The sequence below is a fragment of the Castanea sativa genome, chromosome 3 (assembly GCF_040712315.1).
Source record: "Castanea sativa cultivar Marrone di Chiusa Pesio chromosome 3, ASM4071231v1".
Lineage (NCBI taxonomy): Eukaryota > Viridiplantae > Streptophyta > Magnoliopsida > Fagales > Fagaceae > Castanea > Castanea sativa.
The window spans coordinates 29,985,597-30,004,677 of NC_134015.1; the positions used below are offsets into that span (position 1 = coordinate 29,985,597).

At 40.0% G+C, this 19,081-nt stretch overlaps 1 pseudogene; it reads left to right on the forward strand.

Moving 5' to 3' along the window:
* The first annotated feature begins 7,439 nt into the window (after positions 1-7,439).
* Positions 7,440-16,381, forward strand: LOC142628805 (110 kDa U5 small nuclear ribonucleoprotein component CLO-like; annotated as a pseudogene).
* The last annotated feature ends 2,700 nt before the right edge of the window (positions 16,382-19,081 follow it).

Below are 19,081 nucleotides of genomic sequence, written 5' to 3' on the forward strand. Positions count from 1 at the left end.
ATTAGGGTTGCTTAAAAATCAATATAGCGGAAGTTCTAGAAAATTAAGGACAAAAATACATTTTTGGTACTTACGTTTGGTGTTACTTTTACTTTGGTACTTTAATTTTTGAAATTTGGTTTTGACAATTTACGTTTAGTTCCATTTTTATATTGCCCCATTGTCTATTTCTGTTAGTAATCTAAATGACAAGTGCCCGACATGTTTAACTACCTTATAAAATATTAGCTTTAAAATTCTATGGAAGACAAAATATTAGCTTTCATAAAGACAAACAAAAAACACCGCAATTTTACTTCAATCCAAATCAAGCGTAGAAGTACTATTTTTTTTTTTTTAAATGGCCCATCCTTCACTTGGTCAAATAAAAGGGAAGGTTTGGCCAATATCAAGGAGCGGGTCTTTGTTGCCATTTACCATTAGATATCTAACATTTTCGTTAGTTGTCACTGTTTGTAAGAATGTAGGAAACTAGCATATCGAGTTTTATAAACTCGAGATCCATGAAAAAATCGAGCTTTTAAAACTCGATTTGCAGTGGTCGGCAATACCATTACGTGGACAAACTTTCCACGTGTAGCCACGTAGAAATCGAGTTTATAAGACTCGAAATCTACACGGCCATTTTCAAACCCCCCGCTGAAACAATCACACTCTCTCAACCTCACTCAAACACTCACACTCTCTCAATCTCTCAAACGCTCTCTCTGAAACACTCTCACTAAAAATTCAAACACTCTCCCTCAAACACCCAAAGCAGTCACCCTCAACCCCTCGGCGTTCAACGGAAATCACCCTCACCCTCAAACGGTCTCCTCTTTCCTCACAACCGGCTTCAGGCGATCCTTCAACGGAAGTTTGCGGTATGTTTCTGAGCTTTTTAAATAATTATTCCATCTGGGTTTTGCCAAGTGTTTGAGCTCAATCGCCAGGTGGGTTTTTCGGTTTTTTGTTGAAATTTTGTTCCTTTTTTGTTTTGGGTGTTCAATTGTGAAGAAATGTGATCTGGGTTTCTCTTATTTTAATTGGTGAAGGTTGATTTCCTGTCTAATGTTGGTGGTTTTGTTTGATCATATGGGGAATTGATGGTTAATTTCTGTTTTATTTGGCTGATTTTTTTCTGGGTTTTGGTTGGATTTATATGAGATTGGTTTTCGTATTTTTATTGGCAATATGTTTAAGCTCTGCTATGTAGACGGAGTTGGGTGTTTGATGGATATAAATTATCTATTATGTTCAGATTTTATTTTAATTTTTTGCTAATTAGCTCTGTAAATGACTCTGATTGTGGTTTTGTTTATGTCTCCTCTATACATTGGTTTTTTCTTTGTTCTTTTTTGGACACATTAGGGGATTTTTTTTTTTTTTTAATCAGATGTTTGTCTGGGATTTCCTGGTTTTGTGGTTATTTTTATTCATTATCATTTAGGACGTGCGTGGCTATTTTTCAGCCAAGACGTCACGGTATACCTTTGAAGTGTATTTGGATCCATTCCTCCATAGATGACAGGTTATTCGGATCCATTCCTCCATAGATGACAGGTTGAGCTCTTCAATTCTAAAAGGTCGTTGGGGGTGACCACAAATTCCGAGTCACTAGGCACTTTGAGAATAGGTGCTCTATGGACTCTGTGCATTACACATCATGCTTTTAGGTCTTCCATTGAAAATATCGTGTTTAGCATCACTTATTGTTATGGGATTTTTCCAATGACTTTTAATTGTCATGAATTTTGAGTCTCCACGACTTATTCCATTTTACTTTAGGCATAGGACCACTCTCAATAGTTGTGTTGGCCAGTCCGATATACAGTTCTTGTTGAGAAGTCTCCACTCTAATTAGGGGTCTTGTAGTGCTTGAGTTAGCGTAATCTTCGGCATGTTTTTTTGTAGTTACCGATTCAAGTAGCTAGTACACTTTGTCTATTCCATCTTCATGGTTTTGTCAAGATGAGCTCAAACACCCACTTAATCGCCCTGGCTCGTGTTAAGGTTGAGGCAGTTTATATCCAGGTATGTAAAGAATCCACGAGGAGCTCCAAAAACATCCACTCCTACTCCAACATTAAGGTTATAGTTCTTACCCCATTTCTATCTTTGTCAGTATGCTCCATTCAAATTTTCTATCATTGTTCTGTTGATGTGCTCCATATGTCTAAGTCCCATAACAAGTTTAGGCTTGAAAATGCTATCCCAACCTTTATGTAGAATCCTCTTATGTCTTCTTTATTCCCCACCAAAAGTCCCCAATTATCTTGTCGATTTGTTTACAGGTTGTTTCAGGAAATCCTATTGTTGACATCGTATAGTTCAGAACTTCAGATAATGAATCTGATCAAGCTTTAGTTGTCTAGGAAATTTTTCTTCACTTACAATGCCGTACCTTTATTTGTATCTTTTCTGACACATGGGCTAGAGCATATTATAAACCTTCATTCTTGTGTCTTGTTTTCTCTATCTTTGTGTGAAGATTCATATGAATACCTAAACTAAATAGGAGCTGATGTTAACAGTGAAACAATAGGGAACTAACCGCGAAGAATGATGCTAATAAGCCTAATATTAACATCACTAGTCACAAACTGGCTCAATGCGCAAAAAAGTTTGACATAAATTTTTTTTTTGTTAAGTGAAAACTGAGAATAGTAGTTGAGACTTAAAAGTAATAGTCTTAAACCCATCTCAAAATAATGTGATTATATTGGAATATATAATATATATTATGTAAGTAAAGAATTCTACATCTTGATTTTTTGTAAGGTTTTTTTTTTTTTTTTTTTTGCAAGGAAACATATTGCATTTTACTTTTAATTTATTATATATGGCAAGATATTTTTAATATGTTATAATATAGTGAGATATGCATCAAAGCAAAAAACGATAAAAAATTGGAGAAAGTATAATTTTTATTAGAACGTGAAAATGAATCTTGATTATTTTATATGAAAGCTAACATTATTTTGCTTTTTTGGAGAAGTTAATGAGCAATTTATAAAAGCTTTTTCTTCCATTTTATCACATAAGAACTCTATTAAGCAAAGCTATAATGATTTATATTTTGATAATCACTAAACTCGTATATGAGAAGCAACCATTACAAATTTTTCCTCCCCAAAACATATATTGATTTCTTTTTTCTATTTTCTTTTTTTTCCTTTCCACACAATTTTAAAAATGTGAAAAATTGAGGAAAATCTAAATGTGTGGTAGCTCTAGTCAATCATAAATAGCATAAGGGGGGGAGGGGGGGAAGGGGGAGACAAATCGTATACATGATAGAATTGCTTATACATATTCATATTTGTTTTTATATACCATGGAATCACTTCATTATGTTGAGTTACTAAAACATTTATACATTTTACAAACCACATGTACATTAATTGATTTTAAGAGAGTAGTAATGGTTCTTCCAAATCAACTTTATACTCTTGTTCGCTAAAGATTCGTGCCCCCACACTATTAATGATCTCACAGTTGAGTATGCGAATGTTTGCGTATGGAGCCTCGGATTGATGACGAGCCACGTGTCTTGCACCCCGGTCCACTTGACGAGTCATTGTTGACGCGACAACGATATCATCGATCAGAGGACATTTGGAATGGCGAGGTGAAATATCTAGTTCTAACAATCGCTTTAATTTTTACGTTGTCTTTGACTTTTAGTTAGCAAGTTCTTTCAAAACACAATTTGTAGTTGTAATAACCGCTATAATTTTTATGGATTTTGCAGGACCCGGGCCCACTTACGTGCCGTGGTCACACTAAGGAGATGGCAAGCATTCAGATGGAAGATAATCGGGTGATTGACATTATCAAGTTGCTAAGGCTGGAAGGATTGTTTAGGGCCCCTTCCAGAGAGATAGATCATTGCCTAATTTCAGCCCTAGTTGAGCGATGGCGGCCGGAGACGCATACATTCCATCTTCCACATGGTGAGATGTCAATCACCCTACAAGATGTGGAGGTCATTTTCGGACTTCCTATAGACGGTGAGGTCTTGGTTGGGCCGACTGCTGTGGTGGATGGGGATTGGCGAGATCTGTGCATGGAGTTGCTTGGTTTTACTACGGCGAATGACAACAAAACTTTGGTGGGGCAAAAGAATTCTCATCGGCCGCCTTGTTTCACGCCATTTGCGTACCCGCGCCTCATGACGCAATGGAGATGCGATACACCCGCATGCTCGGTGCTATATTTTAGCGCTGCTAGGGGATAAGCTTTTCATGGACAAGTCGGGAGATAGGGTGCATTTGATGTTCTTGGCGTTCACATGACCTTCGTGATCCGCCACGGTATAGTTGGGGTAGTGGTTGCTTGGCACAGTTGTACGAGAGAGTTGTGTCGGGCAAGCGAGAAAGGGGCATCGCATTGGTGGGGCGTGCACATTGGTCCGGTATTGGGCATGGGCAAGGTTGCCATTCTTGTGCCCGAGGATAGAGCCCCAACCGATGTGATTATGGCCCGTGGCCATATGCTCCACTTGCATTTAAGTAAGTATTTTTCTAATATCAGGTGTGTGCAATGTACTCTTCTTAGTAACTATAACATGGGTATTATCTTATCTTATGTTATTCGCTTCTAACTCAGTAGGTGGGTGCGGGTGCCAAGCTCGAAGAGTAGGCCATCCGGCATGGCCTTGATCCACTATCGCGAGCAATTAGTTAGAATTCAAATGGGACCTAAGTATGGCAAACAAAAATTCTGTTTGGTTATGTTAATTTTTGTTTTAATAAACTTGATGTTATGATAATTGTTTTTTGTTTCTATTGTAGATTGTGTGGCGGCCATACGAGGACTTCGGCCACCTTCCCGACTTTTGCGTTGCGGGGAGGGATACGTGGACCCGCAAGGGCGCCACTTGTGTGTTTTTGCATAGTAGAGATACACCACCCGAGATCGTGTCCTTCGTCGGTTTGGGTTGGCGCAAGAGCGGCCCGACCATGTTGTGTACGATGAAAGACCGCATAGAATAGACTTGCGTGGGAAGGTGGAGAAGAATTGGAGGGAGGAGCATGGACGGTATATCCTTACATGGGATGCGAGACAACAACGACTTTGCCATGCACCTCCTCGACCGGGTGAGATGCCTCGCGATCATGACTATTACCGTGGTACTGTCCTAGTCACTCGAAAGTATGTCGACCGCAACGGCCGCAAAATTAGATATAGCGGTAATGTGTTCTAATTAGATATATCTTAGTTGAGTATTTGGGTAGATTAATAAGTACTATACTATATTATCCATTCTACAATTGATACGTAAATGTCTCAAATCTAATTGTACCGGTTCTTTCTCGGTTTTCGCATTGAAAGCCATTTAGCGGCTTGTTGAGATGCTTCCTCGTAGGCGGCCGAGCCCATAACCATGTCCGACGCGTCCTAAATGATTTGGCTGGGCTTGGTGGTGGTCCCGCACCAAATGGAGAGGCAAACAATGGGCATGAGGGCGAATCGGCCAGATATTGCAATCCCAAGCACAAGCGCAGCACTCGTACGTACACCGACCCGTGCTACGCGGCTAGGGGCCGTGGGGCTGCTCGGCAAGCCCAAGCACAAGCGCAACTAGGGGCCATGGTCGGCCTCTTCTGACAAGCCGAAGGACAAGTGCGGCAGGTGGCCGTGGTCGGTGTGCAACAACCGCTCGGGTTGTAAGTAGTCCCGAGATACCGCACCCATCCCGCACGCATCTCTCCAGCTCGAGGTCCCTCCACCCATGGTAGATGCATCTCCTCGCCCGAGGTCCCTTCACCCACCCCACCTTCACAGCCCGCTTTCGATCTCGGTATTCATTCTCGCCGACCCCTCCTATGCACCCCGAGACACCTTCAAACCCATCCACTAGCTCCTCTGCACCCATTTTGCCCATAGACCCACCCCGTACTGAACCCATGACAATGATCCCCACTCCTAGCCTGTACACAGAGCATCATTACCCACCTACCTCATCCTCATCTGACCCTCTAGGACCTGCAGTTGGGATTGACACTCTTCTCGGCTCGATGCGATGTACCGGACGAGCATCCCCTTCATCAGCCACTCACCCCCACGAGGTCGACCGCAACGTGCTAGAAGAGCTCCCACTTGTGGGACAGGTGGACACAAAATAGGACACAAAGGCAGCTCTATGGTACGATACCATTAATTACGATGTATAGGCCTATTTTGCAGTTCATTTTATCTTATCATTACACCAAATATTGACTGTATGCATCTAATGTCTTTGTAGCACGATGATGAGCCTAAGGATGATGCCCCGCAGCCTCCTCCCCCGCCCAAACATTACACGAGAGTTAAAAAACGCAAAATTGGTGAACCTTGAAAAAGAGGTTTGTTACAGAGGTAATGTCTAATGTGATCTTTTTGGAATGGTTTTTCTTTGGGCTTGCTTTGATTTGTATCTAATATTGAAAGCTTTTAATAGGAACTTTGAATCGATGTGGGAAAATGGGCGCTTTTTGTTTCATTTAAATCACTTCTTGTATCAACTACTGGTTGTTTATCTATATGCACTATGAAGTTCCAGGCTCCTTTGTGGCTAATGAATTAATTTTCTTATGCAAAACATTGATTAGTGAGATATTGTTTTAGTCTGAAATAGTTCTTGGTTCCTAAATGGCTGATTTGCTTTATGGATTTGGTTTGGCCACTTCTTTTTAATTTTCAATTTTTGCTACACCCTTTTAAGGCCCATAAGTAGAATTCATATTAGTCCTGATTATGGATTTGTAGAACCTTCTTTTTGTGACTTCTGGTTTTATTCAAAGTGAAAATTATTCACTGCACATTCTTATTCCATCATGTCTTATTGTCCAGATGTAAACGCGACTTGATATGGCCGGCAACATGAATCTATTTTGCCATGACGTGGAATTATAGTCTCGAATGTTATATTGGTGGTGGTTTTTTTTTAAAGCAAAAGTCTATTCGTATTCCTCCGGCCCATAACTCAATTTCAATGTTGGTCTCACGCTTAGACTCATTATTTGTCTTAGAACAAATACGTCACAAGTAGTAATTGAAGTGGTCAAAATGAATTGTAGTTTATGGGTCAAGGCCCTTGAGTGGCCATTTCAATACTTAGCCCTTTACATATATGTATATTTATATGGGTAATGGGCTAAATGGATGGGTGACTCGAGTCTCACCTAGAATAAATGGATTGGGTTGGGTACCCATTAACCATTAAATTAAATAGGTGACTCCGTTTTTATTTCCCCGATCCAAGATTTTGTATGGATGCAAATGAAAATGAAAATAAATAAATGTACAGTGCAGATTTTGTGCATAAAAAACCCACTTTATGTTTCGATAAGTTGAGTAAACTAATAGCGAAGCACAGTGAGAATTGAATTTCACTATCCCGAACTTTGTTGTTTGAAAGGAACTCTAATTGCTTATGCTACATGGCAGATTTGGAAAAAAAGAAGAAGGAAAACATGGATGATAGTTTATATGACGAGTTCGGGAACTATATTGGACCCGAAATTGAGTCCGACAGTGACGAGAGGATGAAGATGAAGATCTTACGGAACGGAGCCCTGCGAAGAGGAGGCATCAGAATGGTGAGGATGCGCCGCTTCAAATGGGTGGATAACGGCCTCCAATGATGTTGATATGGATAACCGTATTGTCCTTGCCGAGGACAAAAAGTACTACCCAACCGTCGAAGAGGTTTATGGTGAAGACGTTGAAACATTGGTGATGGATGAAGATGAGCAACCATTGGAGCAACCGATAGTCAAACTCGTTAGGAATATCAAGTTTGAGGTTGGGGTGAAGGATTCTTCAATGTATGTCCCAACCCCATTCCTTGTTGGTCTTATGTCGAATCCCACTGGGTTCAAAATGTTGCCCCTTGTGGGCACCTTCAACATGGGAAAAGCTGTCTTCATGGATATGTTGATTGAGCAAACCCACCATATGTCCACATTTGATACAAATAGTGAGAGGCATGTGAGGTACACGGATACAAGGATTGATGAGCAAGAGAGTAGGATATCAATTAAGGCAATTCCAATTTCTCTTGTTCTTGAAGATAGCAATTCAAAATCGTACCTTTGTAACATCATGGACACCCCCGGGCATGTTAATTTCTCCGATGAAATGACTGCTGCTCTCGGACTTGCCGACGGTCTTTGTATTGATTGTGGATCGCCGAAGGAGTAATGGTAAATAATTTCTTCTTTTATCTGAAAGGTCCATAGTTTTTAATTTTTCTCTTCTAACTATTTTAGGCTTTGGTATAGCCTGTAGTCCCTGTACCTTTGTGGATTAATTTATGAGTTTTTTTTGGCTCTAAAACAAAATTCTAAGACTCTGCTTGTGCTTGACATCCATGAAAGACTGAAGATAAGTAGCATGAATTTTGAAACCTTAGATGGTAGGTTACCTTCAAGGGCATCTGCCTAGACAGGAGATTAGGAAAGTTAGTTTTGTGCACTGCAGTTCATTGGAGGGACAAACCAATGTGCCATGTTTAGCTCAATCATCTTTTGATCCATTTACATCAGTTGCCTTCGAGATTGATTTGTTAAAATGATAGCCACTCTTAATTACTATCTCATCTGTAGTATAACATGTGTGAACATGATGCGACTGTTTGATATTGATCTTAATAATATTATGTGACATACAGGTAAATACAGAGAGGGCTATACGCCATGCAATCCAAGATCGCCTACCTATTGTAGTTGTAATCAACAAGGTAACTCTCTCGCTCCCTCTCTCTTTGAGTGCCTATCTGTTGTGTATTAGTCATTTTATAATTGAGTAATGAACTTCCATTACTCCTTTGAGTTCTTACATCAAAAAATTTGTTCTAGGTTGACAGCCGATAACGTAACTTAAGTCGCCCCCAAAGGATGCTTACCATAAGCTAAGGCATACTCGGAAGTCATTAATACCAACATAGCCGCGTCGCTTCTAACGCCGGGAATGTCCCGGTTATAGATCCACTCGCTGGAAATGTTTGTTTCGCTGCAAAGTGGTACAACAGATGGTCCTTCACTTTGCAATCATTTGCTAAACTATATGTCAAACTCCATGGGATCCCATTTCGATGCCGATAAGTTTGCGTCTCGGCTTTGGGGAGATATGTATTATCATCCGGATGCCGTGGTTTTTAGGAAGAAACCCCTGCTGGTGGAGGGGAAAGATCATTTGTCCAATTTGTGCTTGAACCCCTTTACAAAATATATAGCCAAGTGATTGGTGAACATAAAAAGAGTGTGGAAGCTACTCTTGTCGAACTTGGTGTGACTCTTCCCAATGCGGCTTATAAATTGAATGTCAGGCCTTTGCTACTTTTCCATTATAACTCCAGTATTAAAGGAGCTCGTAACCAAAGGAACTCGAGTTTTAGAGACTCGAGTTCCACTGGGCAAATATTTTTTCCCCAACTGCTCTCCATTTCGGGCGAGGCAGAGAGGCATGCCTGTTTCAAAAAAAATTTGCCCGATTGGAACTCGAGTTTCTAAAACTCGATTTTCAGGGCAAATTTTTTCCCAACGGCATGCTCGTTTCGGGCGAGAGGCGAGAGGCATGCCTGTTTCAAAAAAATTTGCCCAGGAACTCGAGTTTCTAAAACTCGATTTTCACTGAAAATTTTTTTTCCCAAGGAACTCGAGTGTCTAAAACTCGATTTTTACCGGGCAAATTTTTTTTTTCCCGGCGAGAAAATGCTCTGTTTCAGGCATTGTTTTACAATGTAAATGCACTCAAATCACAACAAAAGTCATTCTCAATATATCACCATTCTAAACATGTCCAACCACGCTTAATTTGCAATTCTAACCATACTACTCAAATCACAATCTTCATAGAGGTACATTGGATAGAGAATTACAAGTACATTCAACAACAATCAAAAAGTTCACATAGAGCCAATACAACGTCGTCCATGGAAGGATGCCTGAAAAACGTAGAGTATTTACGTTAGGAGACAAGATAGTAAACATTAGGTAAACATCGAATGAACAACAATTATTTAACCGATGCATAAATTTTTGCCAACCTACCTAGTGTGGAACATGGCCGCTTGTGGAAGCACCGCGGATCGCGGACATTTTTCGATTATGCTCCGAAGCATGACACGGACATGTCTCGCTTCGCTGACTCTCTATCAAATCTGCGTCCTCCCTCCGCCATCCCGGTTCTTCGATCCTTATTCCTCACTCCATCCATCTCATTTCTTATTCGTGACTTCACCCCGACCTTTGGCCCGCAACAATGCCGGGATTAGGAAACCACTTTGGCCCCATGGGATCCCTCCCATAATGACCGTGACTTAGGAACCACAAATGCATGCTCATAAGTGTTAAGGGCATGGTTCAAACCATAACATGGGTGAATATACGTGGTCGAATCAATATGTAAATAGTCACATACTCTAATTGCATGTGAACACGGATCCCTATATTTTGCCATTTCCCACAACCGCATGTTTTTTCCCGTAACCGAACTTCGTAATCTTGTGGTTTCCCCTCCGCGCGCTACACACGTTGAGTTGGGTAACTACTTGAAATATCAGCTCTTCATTGCTAAATGGCTTGAGATAGTGTTTCTCGGATTTACGCTTATTTCCATCCCACGTGGATAAGGCATATTCACTCCATTTCTTACCCTCTCGACAACTCATAATGGTATTCTTTGCGCCGGTCGTGGAAATATTGAACAAGTTTGCTCCAAGTGAACTCAACCAACGCGGCAATAGGAAGGCCCCGTGCACCTTTCAAAGACACCATTGAAACACTCGATATATTGGTTGTCATTGCTCCAAAACGTCTCCCACCATCGTATGACCGGGTCCACATGTCCACATCCTCGCTCATTAGGTATGTGTATGGAAGATAATCTTGATTCTTTTCCTTACCATCCCTCCCCGTCACCTTCTTCTTCTTCCTAATGGCCTCAATTTCCACCCGCTTAATGGAGTCCATTATGGTAGCAAATTTAACTACTTGACTAGCATATCCCGCTTTCAACGCCGCCTACTTTAGAGTCGAGTTCTGAAAATGGGTGTTGAAGTTGCTAGCAACATGTCGAAGACAATATCTATGAAATACCCTTGCTTTTCCATCATCCCTTCTAGGCCGGTTTGCAATGGCGTTTTGATACCGAGATGTCGGTCGAAATTATGTGCAAATGCCGTCGTCGGGTATCAAGTGGCCAATCGTTTCTCCGAGGCATCGTAAAAACCACCTCCAACCGGACCCCCGACTCACAATCCACAACAAGAAAGGCGAGAGGGAATACCTTGTTGTTAGCATCGGTTGCCATTGCGACCAACAACTTTCCCCGATATTTACCATACAGATGGGTCCCATCAATATCGATAACCGGCTTGCGGTATTTGAATCCCGATATGCATGGACCGAAAGACCAAAACACATAATGCAACAATACGGTGTGATCTTCATCGGTGGGTGTGACACGATAGCAAAACCGGGTAGTCGGGTCCCGATCAATATACGCCATTAGCAACTTTTGCGAAAGATTTGGTAAGATTCTTCCCCAATCTCTAAACATAAGCTTGCAATCGCCTTTTGTTTCGCATCCCATACCTTGTAGTAAGAAGGCTTATGGCCATTATATTTCGCCTCTATCGGAGATCCGAGATGCTTAATTTGAGTGGTGTGATCCTCAAGTAACTTGTTATGGATTTCGCAATAAAATTACAACTCATCATTCTACCATCATTTCGCACCCCGCCGGTATACACGTGTGAGGACCCACATACACGGTGACCATCCATAGATTTTGGAGCTCGGGGCTTCATAAGCGTAGACATACCACTTGCACGACTCATGCACGCATTTCGCACAAAAATTTTTCCTCGTCGACCTAGTGATCTTAAAGTGTTTGTTTTCCTTGAGGGCACAAATTGTTAATACGCGCTTCACCTCCACTTTACTGGTAAAAGTCAACCTTTTGCACAAATTCATCCCCTCTCTCCAAGTAGACACAAATGGCATCTCAATATGCGAAGGATCAACCATATTTTCCCAAGTATTTGCAGAGAATGACAACGCAGGAGGTGCGTAGGCAGGGATTGTGTTTGTAATGTTTTGGACACTAATAACATTGTCTGCATCAGGTTCACCACCGTCCAATGTCTCATCGTCATCAATGTCCCTCTCAAAGTCCCGAAAGTCCCCTCTCTCAATCATGTCTTCATAGTCATCTTTATCGGCAAAATCTTCACCGTTAATGGCAAGATTCTCATCAACATAGTCGTCATCATCATCATCATCATCATCATCATCATCGTCATCATCATTGTTAACGACAGTAGTCTCATCAACATAGTCGTCGTCGTCATCATCGTCGTCATCATCATTGTTAACGGCAGTAGTCTCATCAACATAGTCGTCGTCGTCATCATCATCATCATCTCCATCGGCATGAACATCATCATCCTCTACATGTGTAGAATACTCATATTGAGCATCCGGAAGCGCAACTTGTAAGCTTCTAGTTGTTTGTTGGATATCCTCTTGCCATCCCCGCACGCGGCTCCAACCGTATGTACAACTCAATGTTACTTACTTCAGCCTATACTCTCCAACTTGTCAAACATGATCTTCACATGTTTGTCTTTTTCTATCGCATATACTTGTAATTAATCCGGTGCTTCATGATTTCATTTGGCATACGATAAGTAATTTGCATGTTGTACGCATCGGGATTCTTACCCAACTCTTCCATGACAAATATCTTCAATTCATCAAGGGTTTTCAACCTACGATCAACTTCGGCAGAATAGGTTTTCTTACCCGGCCCCTCAAATGGCAATCCCTTGTTGGCATTGGGCTTCTTAAGTGGACCACCAGGGTATATGATTATAACAATATCGTATCATTGTGAACTCCGTTCAAGTCAAGTCCTATGTTAGTTAAATCACATAGTCGTAAAGTGAGGGAAAAAAGTAATGCAATCTTACCAATGAACATATTCAAGCCGGAGTTATAGAGTGCCCATTAATATCTAAAGGCCAAGACGTAAAACCTTCTAATCCTAGTGGATGGAGAGACGGAATTATCTATTACTCCATTGTGTGGTGACCTATAATGCCTAAAAGGGTTCTCGAAAGAACTAGGTGGGTAGAGGAGCATGATTACATACCCATTCACTACATTCATTCACTACCCATTTCATACCCAAACCAATGATAAATAAAGTCAAAAAAACTTGAAAGATCATGATAAAAATAAAAGCCTAGAAATGATGAATAAAATTTTGATAATTACATACCCATTCCCATTCATTACATTCATTCACTACCCATTTCATACCCAAACCAATGATAAATAAAGTCAAAGAAATTTGTAAGATCATGATAAAAATAAAATGATGAATAAAATTTTGATAACAAAAACTATACAAATAAATACTCAAAAAATTAACACTAACAAAACAAAGTTCTATAATTCACAATATTGATAAATTAACTAAGTTATGTTAACTATCTACAAAATAAATGGTAAAACTCTTTAACCCACACCCATAGACAACATACTCAACTACAATGACAATCAAATTATGCAAACCCTTACCTTAGATATGAATTCTTTGAGAGGAAGAAAGCAAAGGAGAGTGAAGAATGTGGTTTTGTGAGAGTGAGTGGTGTGAGAGAGTTATGGTGTGAGAGATTTATGTGTGAGTGAGAGTTAGTGATGGTGAGAGATTGAGAGTTACTTAGGCTTAGATTTTAGGTTTTCTCACAGTTCAGCAGTGAGAGTGGAGAATGTGAGAGAGTTAAATGCCACGGGCTGTGTTTTAAATAAACATGCCCAGAGAAAATCGAGTCTATAAGACTCGAGTTACTGCCTAAAACTCGAGTCTCTAAGACTCGAGTTCTATGCGTATAAACTACATAACTTAAAATAAAATATAGTCAAACTCGAGTTTATAAAACTCGAGTTTAGGCAGACTTAAAACGAGTTTTACAAACTCGAGATCCAGGTGGCATTTTCTCCACCTCAGCAAGCCCAAAGCGAGCATAAAGCGAGTTTTTGAAACTCGATTTATTATGTAAATCTCGAGTTTCAAAAACTCGAGTTGCTATTTTCCTACATAGTTTCAAACCATGCCTAACTTACTATATTCATGCCATCCACACCGCTAATCTGCACATTCCCCCTCAAGGAGCGACTAGATCAGTGCCTTTGTGACCGTGAATGACAGCTTCTCTTTCCCAAAGCTGGGGTTAAACACGTGTGCAACTCCAACTTAGATCACAACCCCGATTCTGCTTGACACTCACTTTGAGCCAAGAAATTTTGTTCTTCCCTCTCGATTTGAAGCAATGTGGACAAAAGATGAAAGGAGTAGAGACGTGGTCAACAAAGCTTGGCAAGTGCAAGTTGAGGGATCTCATGGGTTTAAGCTTATTAGAAAATTGTTAAGAGATGGAAAATGATTTGAGAAAATGGAATAAAAATGTATTCAGTATCGTTTGAGAAAGAATTGAAGTCCTTCACGCCAATGTTGCTAAAATACAGTAGAAACCCTCCACCAAAGAAAATTTGGAGATAGAGGCTTCTCTAAATTTAGAGTTGGATGATTGTTTAGCTAGGGAAGATTTGAAGTGGCACCAAAAATCTAGGGAGTTGTGGTTGAGGGAGGGTGATAGGAATACGAGATTCTTTCATCTCTCACCCTTGTTAGAAGGAAAAGAAACCGGATATTAGAGATTAAACTGGAAGATGGTTCATGGATTAATGATAGGGAGGACATTCAGAATTATTTTGCAGAAAAATTCAAAACTCTATATCAATTGAGTGAGCCTTAAATTCCCCACAATATAGAAAACCTTATTGAGCCTTGCATAACAGATGAAGAGAATTTAGAGCTATGTAGAATTCCTTCTAGAGAAGAAATTAAGAAAGCTGTTTTTGGGATGAAATCATTAAAGGCTCCTGATCTGATGGCTTTCCAGCTTTATTTTATAAGCATTATTGGGACATTGTTGAAGATCAAGTAGTTAAGGCTATGCAGAGTTTTTTTTCTCTCTCTCTCTCTCTCTCTCTCTCTCTCTCTCGTAATGGATGGTTGTTTAAAGAGTTTTAATCAAACCTATATATCCCTCATCCCCAAGAAGAGTGGTGCTTGCAATTTCAATCAATTTCGCCCTATAGGCCTGTGCAATGTCTGCTATAAGGTAATTTATAAATCCTTGTGAATAGACTCAGACTGCTTTTAGATAAGATGGATCTAGCTTAAGTGGCCTTCATCCCTAATAGGTGGATCAATGATAACGTGGTGCTTGTTGTAGGAGATTGTGCATAGCTTCAAACACTCCGGGAAGAAGAAAGGTTTTGTGTGTGTCAAGCTTGATTTTCAGAAGGCTTATGATAGGATGGAGTGGAATTTTCTTATTCGGGTCCTCAAAGCATTTAGTTTCTATGAGAAGTTCACTAACCTTATTTATCAGCGTATCTCCATTGTTCAATACTCCTTGCTGTTAAATGGAGGCATTTGTCCAAGCTTTATTCCCTCCAGTGGCCTCAGGCAAGAAGATTCTCTCTCACCCTATCTTTTCATCATTGGTAGTGAAATTCTTATGAGGCTGGTAAATAGAGAAGTAAGTCGTAAATTCGTAATAATCTTTCAGCATTCAGCATTCAAAGTTTCTAGCTTAGCCCCTCCTATTTCTAAACTTTGTTATGCTGATGATGTTATTCTTTTTTGTAAGACAAAGACTGCCGAGCCTGTCACCCTAAAAAATTGTTTGGAAAAGTATTGTTCCTGGTTGGGGCAAAGTATTAGTGTGGAGAAATTTGGTGTCTTCCCTTCTAAAGGGGTTGGTAGACAATTTCTCAATCAGATTAAATGTACCTGGTGCCTAATGCTCTTCCCCAAAACACCTCTTACTTGGGTGTTCCATTGTTTTTGTCCAAGAGCAGGTCTCATGCTCTCAAATTCGTTAAAGATAAGTTGGAGAACAAGCTCAGTGGCTGGAAGAGCAAAAACCTTTCTTGGGCAAGTAGAGCAACCTTAATCAAATCTGTGGCTCAGTCCATTCCAACTTACACCATGGCTTCTTTGCAATTCCCAAAGAATTTATGCGATCAGTTAGATGTAGTTGTCTGTAGGTTTTGGTGGAACCCTAAAATGGAGGTAGGCTCATTTTGGACTCCTAAAGCTTGGTCTTCTTTTTGTAGATCTCTAAAAGAAAGGGGGTTGGTTTTAGGAAATTCTGGGAATTCAATCAAGCCCTTCTTTCCAAACTAGCATGGTGGACGTTGGTTGAAAGGAATTTTTTGTGTGTTAGAAGTGTTGAGAGGTATATACAAGGTTAGGAAAAATTGGCTAAGGCATCAAGCTCCCACCAATACCTATCCTGTTTTGAAAATTCTTGTAGGCTCTAAGCAACTGATTGCAAAGGCAGTTTGTATTTTAGTGGGGAGTGACAATTCTATCAGGATTTGGGAAGACCCTTGGGTTCCAGGCCTTCCAAATTTTATTCCCAAGCCCAAAGATGGAGTGAATTCAGATGAAGTTTTATTGGTTTCTCAACTTCTTAATTCTGATCATATGAGCTGGGACATTAATAAATTAATGACATGGTTTGAGATTGCAACCATTGAGCCTATTCTTAAGATCCCTATCTCTCTTGATTGTTCCAAAGACAATTGGATTTGGACTCCAATCCAATCTGGTAAGTTTAAGGTTAAATTTGCATATTGGATTTGTGTAGTTGTATTTGGAAATCTAATTTGCATGATAGGCTTAAGATGCTTGTTTGGAGAATAGTGACTGGATGTTTGCCAACAAATGAAAGTTTAAGCAGATTTATTCATGGTGGTGACACAAGGTGCCCACTTTGTTATTTATAGTCAGAATCTTCAGTCCATCTTTTTGCCTTTTGTCTAGTTACTAAAGCTATTTGGTTTAAGAGTCAATGGAGGTTGAGAATGGAAGTATTGAGTCTTTCCACTGATCTTGACTTCATTCAACTTTTATCCCCCCCCCCCCCCCCCCCCTTTTGAGGAGGATCTATCCTTAGAACAAAAAAAAAAGGATTTTCTGCTCTTTGGTGCTATTCTCTGTGATGTAGTTTGGAAGTTGAGAAACAAAATTCATTTTAAAGGTATGTTGCTTGAGTTTGATGTTTTAGAAGCTAATATCCTTAGACTATGGACTGATCACAAAAGAATAAGAGTCTTTGCAGGTAGCCCTCTTGTTTCTACGCCTTCTGTCCAATCTTGGTCGCCTCCAGCTCGTTATTCTATTAAAATCAATGTGGATGCTGCAGTTGGCCCAAATTCTGCAATAGCTACGGTGGTGAGAGAGTAGAGAGGGGAGTTGGTGTTTGCTTGCTCCCAAAAAGTGAACGCCACGCTCCCTTTCCAGGTTGAGGCTGAAGCTATTAAATGGGCTTTGTTATTGGTAGAGAGTATGGAGGCTGTACCTATTTCTATTGAGCCCGATTCTACGGTTTGTCATGATGATCTGATCAATCCAAGTCAGCCCCCCCTTGGAGAATTAGATCCTTTTGTTTTGATATTCAGAATTTGTTGGCTTCTCATTCTAATTTTTCAGTTTTTTGGATTCCTAGGCAGGCTAATTTTGCTGCCCACACCTTAGTTAAGTAGTCTCTCAATTGTAAAGTTTTTGGTTCTTTTGTGTTGGGTAGTTGTCCTTCCTGTTTTGATGATGTTACCAGGAAGGAAGCTTGTTGTTTTGTTTAGTTGTTGTTTAATAAAGTCTTGATTCATCCAAAAAAAAAAAAAAAAAAAAAAAAAGAAAAGAAAAAAGAAAAAGAAAAAAAAGAAAAAAGATTGGCCTACTTCAAATAAGGCAACGAAGGGGCCAAAAATTCCAAATAGCAGAATTTTAGCCAAAAAAAAAAAAACTTGACAAAGTTATTTATTTATATAGCACATGCTACGTTTGTCTATTTGGCTAACTTATTTTTTACTAACTTATTTTATTATTCAGCTTATTTTTACTACTATTCATAAGTCTTACTGACGTAGAACAACTACAGTATTGCAATAGAATAGAAAAATAACAAGATAAACCCTAGGAGTCAGCACCTTAGAGTTGCTTGGAGTCAGCACCAAGCAAATTGGAGTTGGCACCAGTGTAAAAGAAAACACACGTTTTTTTTAATAATTCTCAAAAGCTGTCTTATAATAATCAGAAAAAGTGTTTAAATAGCTAACAACAGAATGCATAAAGAAACCCTAATTATTAAATGCTCGGGCTTACTTAATCTCAAGCCCAATAACTGACAGGCTCTATCCATAAGGCCACAGGTTGGGCCGTCTTCTTTTTGCTCTTCCTCCCATACTTCCGTATAATTGGGGGCTTGTATGTTATGTCCACACCAACTTCCCCCGGGTGAGAAGAACTCGACCCTGTTGAGTGGAAATCTGAAGAGCTCTGATAGTACTCCAGTAAGTCAGGATTTAGTTGCTGTAGCTCATCCCTAGTAATCCATGTGCAATCAGAATCTGGTCGCCCTCGCCACCGAACTAGGAAACGGTGAACTCCTCCATCCCTGGTAGAAACAACTTGCTCATCTAAAATAGCATCAATAGATTATTTATGTGCATAGGGCAGATTTAAGGGTAAAGGGGTAGGAATAGGGGCATCAATAGGATTAAGCAAAGGCTCATCAAAAGGGGTATCAGGAATAGCTGTAGGGCTTTTATAAACAACTAGATCCTCAATATTAAAGAAGGAGCTAATACCATAATCATGAGGAAGGTCAATGACATATGCATTTGGGCCCATTCGTTTCAATACCTTGAATGGATCGGCACTATGAGCCTGCAATTTCTTAACGGTCCTAGAGGGAAACCGTTCAGGTCGGATCTGAATCATGACATAATCCCCTACCTGAAACTCTGCGCGACGCCGATGAGTGTCGACATGAATTTTATATTGAGAATTACTTACCTGAATTTTTTTGCGAATCTCATTATGCAAATCATGAATATGTCGTCCAAATGCCTCAGCAGATTCAGAAATCCTAACATATGGGGACATGGGTAAAAGATCTAAGGGCTTCCTAGGTGTATATCCATACACAACTTCAAAAGGACTAGCGCCTATAAACCTATTGATA